The 4,674-nt window shown below is 44.3% G+C and overlaps 1 non-coding gene across 1 annotated transcript; it reads right to left on the bottom strand.

The window, feature by feature from the left end:
* Positions 1-3,508: 3,508 nt before the first annotated feature.
* LOC129009199 (U1 spliceosomal RNA) lies at positions 3,509-3,674 on the bottom strand. The gene has a single exon (XR_008492721.1). It is a non-coding gene; the product is annotated as a U1 spliceosomal RNA (small nuclear RNA).
* Positions 3,675-4,674: the final 1,000 nt, after the last annotated feature.

Consider the following 4,674-nt stretch of genomic DNA (forward strand, 5'->3'; position numbering starts at 1 on the left):
GGAGTTCGAAACCAGCCTGACCAACATGGTGAAACCTCGTCTCTACTAAAATACAAAAATTAGCTGGGCATGGTGGCAGGCACCTGTAATCTCAGCTACTCAGGAGGCTGAGGCAGGAGAATCGCTTGAACCCAGGAGGCGGAGGTTGCAGTGAGCCGAGATCATGCCACTGCACTCCAGCCTGGGCAACAGAGCGAGACTCTCTCTCAGAAAAAAAAAAGAAGAAGAAAGAAAAAAAAAAAGAAAACAAAAAAAACCCACCAAAACCAAATAAAACCAACAAAACACAGGGCAGGTGCTCCAATTCTCCGATACACCCTTTCCCTAGGCTCCATACAGTTTCTCCAACTGGTGTCATTGGCTCCACGGAGTAATAAGAGCCAAGAAGAGGATTGCTTAGACTACAGCCTGGTTTGGCTGGAGAATCTTTTCTCAGTCTGGGCCACACTGTAAACCATAAGGTTGGCTGTAACAAATTACCACAAACTTAGTGACTTAACAAACTTTTTTTTTTTTTTTTTTTTGAGATAGGGTCTTACTCTGTTGCCCAAGCTGGAGTGCAGTGGCACAATCTAGGCTCACTGCAGCCTCGACCTCCCAGGCTCAGGCAATCCTCCCACCTCAGCCTCCTAAATAGCAGGGACCACAGGCATCCACCACCACGCCTGGCCTTTAAACTGGTGATTTTAACCTTGAGTGCTTGGTTAAGGCAGTGTTTGCTCTGGGTTCCTCCACTGCAAAATAACTACTTTTCTCTTTGCAATTAATAAATATCTTTTGAGGAGCAGCTGATGCTTTTAACTACCCTGGAGAGTTTAAAGAAAATGAAAAGCTCTGGCCAGGCACGGTGGCTCACACCTGTAATCTCAGTACTTTGGAAGGCCTAGGGGGGCGGATCACAAGATCAAGAGATCAAGACCAGCCTGGCCAACATGGCGAAACCCCGTCTGTACTAAAAATACAAAAATTAGCTGGGCGTGGTGGCGCGTACCTGTAGTCCCAGCTACTTGGGAGGCTGAGGCAGGAGAATCGCTTGAAACCGGGAGGAAGAGGTTGCAGTGAGCCAAGATCACACCACCGCACTCCAGCCTGGCAACAGAGTGAGACTCCATCTCAAAAAAAAAGAAAGAAAAGCTCAGGTCGTTAAATGCTTGGCTCAAGACACAGAGCACCAAGTACTTCGCATGCCTGCTGTATGAGAATTTCTTACCCCTCGAACCACAGGGCTGCTGCAGCTGAAAATCAAAGGCATAATTAACAAATAAGTTAAATTCATACTATTTCCAAGTCTTTTCTGTGAAATCTAGGACATTGATTGGGAAAGTCTGGAAACCTCAAGAATTCAAATGACAACTTAAAAAGGAATCAGATAACTGCAAGTATCCTGCACCTTCAAATTATATGCCAATTGAAGTATATAATGACCTTACAAGGGGATACCAGTTTTCTTCATGCCCAGTCTCTACCTACTGATAGTATTAATTCACAACGTGAATAATAAGCTACACATATTTAAAGTATACAATTTGGCCAGGTGCGGTGGCTCATGCCTGTAATTCCAGCACTTTGGGAGGCCGAGGCGGGCAGATCACCTGTGGTCAGGAGTTCAAGACCAGCCTGGCCAACATGGTGAAATCCCCATCTCTATTAAAAAAAAAAATACAAAAATTAGCTGAGCGTTGTGGTGTGCACCTGTGAACCCAGCTATTCAGGAGGCTGAGGCAGGAGAATCACTTGAACCTGGGAGGCGGAGGTTGCAGTGAGCCAAGATCGTGCCACTGTACTCCAGCATGAACAGAGTCAGACTCTGTCTCAATAAATAAATAAATAAATAAATAAATAAATAGTACAATTTGATAAGTTTTGACGTATGTGTATACCCATGAAACTGTAACCACAATGAAGATAATGAACATATCCATTACCTTCAAAAGTTTCCTCTTGACTTCTTTTTTTTTTTCTTTTTTTGAGACGGTCTTGCTCCCTCTATCGGGCTGGAGTGCAGTGGTGCAATTAAAGCTCATTGAGCCTCAAACTCCCAAGCTCAAGTGATCCTCCAACCACAGCCTCCCAAATAGCTGGGACCACAGGCGTGCACCACCACACCCAGCTAATTGTTCTACTTTTCATAGAGAGGGGTCTCACTATGTTGCTTAGGGTGGTCTCAAACTGCTGGCCTCAAACAAGCCTCCTGCCTCTACCTCCCAAACTGCTGGAATCACAGGCATGAACCACCATGCGCAGCCTCCTCTTGACTGTTTGTAATCCTTCGTCCACCCCCTGCCCAGCCCTATCTCTAAGCAACCACTCACCTGCCTTTTGTCACTGTAGATTATTTTGCATTTTCTAGGATTTTATATGAATTGGATTGTACAATGCATACTATTTTTTTTGAGGGGGGAATCTGCTTCTTTCAGCATCATTATTTCGCGATCCTCCCATGCTGTGTATGTATCAACAGTTCATTACTTTTATTTATTTATGTTTTAGACAGTTTCACTCTGTCACCCAGGGTAGAGTACAGTGGCACAATCTCAGCTCACTGCAACCTCTGCCTCCTGGGCTGAAGCGATTCTTATGCCTCAGCCTCCCGAGTAGCTGAGATTACCAGCACCCACCACCATGCCCAGCTAATTTTTGTATTTTTAGTAGAGATGGGGTTTGCCATATTGCCCAGGCTGGTCTCGAACTCCTGGGCTCAAGTGATCCGCCCGCCTGGGCCTCCCAAAGTGCTAGCATTACAGGCATGAGCCACTGTGCCCGGCATCATTGCTTTTAAATTGTGAAAAGTATTCCTGTGATTTGTTTATCCCTTAACCTATTTATGGACATTGGGTTGTTTCCAGTTTTGTGCCATCACAAATAAAACTACTATGAATATTTTTGTAGAAGTCCTTGTTTGGACCTATGCTTTCATTTCTTTGGAACTATACCTAGAAGTGAAATGCTGAGTCATGGGGTAGTATGTGCTTAATTTTTTCAGAAACTGCCAAAATGTTTTTCTAAAATGTACCACTTTATATTCTCACCAACAGAGTATAAGAGCTCTAGTTTCTCCTTCATAGCCAACACTCAGTATAGTCAGTCTTTTTAATTTTAGTCATTCTAATAGGCAAGTAAGTGGTATTTCATTGTGTTCTTTTTCTTTTTTAAAAAAACAAATTTGACACAGTAAGCCAGGCATGGTGGCTCACGCCTGTAATCCTAGACTTTGGGAGGCTGAGGCAGCTGGATCACGAGGTTGGGAGTTCGAGACCAGCCTGGCCAGTGTGGTGAAACCCCGTCTCTACTAAAGATACAAAAAATTAGCCAGGTGTGGTGGTGTGCACCTGTAATCCCAGCTACTCAGGAGATTGAGGCAGGAGAATCGCTTGAATCTGGGAGGTGGAGGTGGCAGTGAGCCGAGATCGCACCACTGCATTCCACCCTGGGCGACAGGACAAGTCTCCATCTCAAAAAAAAAAAAAAAAAAAAAAAAGAAAAGAAAAGAAAAAAAAGAAAGTTGACACAGGAGAAAGCGCAAATGCTGTCCCCTACTACCACAAACAATGCAGTTGAGTTTTTCCCACGTTTAGGGAAATTGCAAGGGTCAGCACACCTGGAGTGCAAAGGATGCGCCTCACCCTGGGAAAACCACCTACGTGATCATGGTATCTCCCCTGCCAGGTAAGTCATTGTGGTTTAAATTTGCATTTCTCTAATGACCAATGATATTGAGCATATTTTGTTTGCTAACTTATCATTTATATACCTTCCTTGGTATGCTGTCTGTTCACATCATCTCCAGTTTTTTTGTTGTTGTTTTGTTTTGTTTTTTGAGACAGAGTCACTCTGTCACCCAGGCTGGAGTGCAGTGGTGTGATCTTAGCTCACTGAAACCTCTGCCTCCCAGGTTCAAGTGATTCTCCTGCCTCAGCCTCCCAAATAGCTGGGACTACAGGCGCACACCACCACGCCCTGCTAATTTTTTGTATTTTTAGCAGAGACGGGGTTTCACCATGCTGGCCAGGCTGCTCTCGAGCTCCTGACCTCAAGTGTTCCACCAGCCTCAGCCTCCCAAAATGCTGGGATTACAGGCGTGAGCCACCACACCCAGCCAATCATCTCCATTTAAAAATGAAGTTGTTTGAATTATTATTACTGAGTTATATGAGTTATTTTAATATATTCTAGGTCCAAGTCCTTTGTCAGATATATGTTTTGCAAATATTTTCTCCCAGTCTGTGGCTTGTCTTTTTATATTCATAACAGTGTATTTTAAACAGCTACAGTTTTTTTTTGTTTTTGTTTTTTTTTTTGAGACGGAGTCTCGCTCTGTCGCCCAAGCTGAAGTGCAGTGGTGCGATCTCGGCTCGCTGTAACCTCAGCCTTCCAGGTTCAAGCGATTCTCCCGCCTCAGCCTCTTGAGTAGCTGGGAATACAGGCTCATGCCACCACGTGCGGCTAATTTTTTTGTATTTTTAGTAGAGATAGGGTTTCACCGTGTTAGCCAGGATGGTCTCGATCTCCTGACCTTGTGATCTGCCCACCTCGACCTCCCAAAGTGCTGGGATTACAGGTGTGAGCCACCGCGCCCGGCCAAGAGTTAAAGTTTTTAATTTTGGTGAATTCCAATTTATAATGTTTTCTTTTATGGATCATGCTTTTTGGTGTCATAACTAAGAAAATGGTCCC

Source organism: Pongo pygmaeus, chromosome 9 (genome assembly GCF_028885625.2).
Source record: "Pongo pygmaeus isolate AG05252 chromosome 9, NHGRI_mPonPyg2-v2.0_pri, whole genome shotgun sequence".
In the NCBI taxonomy this organism is placed as follows: domain Eukaryota; kingdom Metazoa; phylum Chordata; class Mammalia; order Primates; family Hominidae; genus Pongo; species Pongo pygmaeus.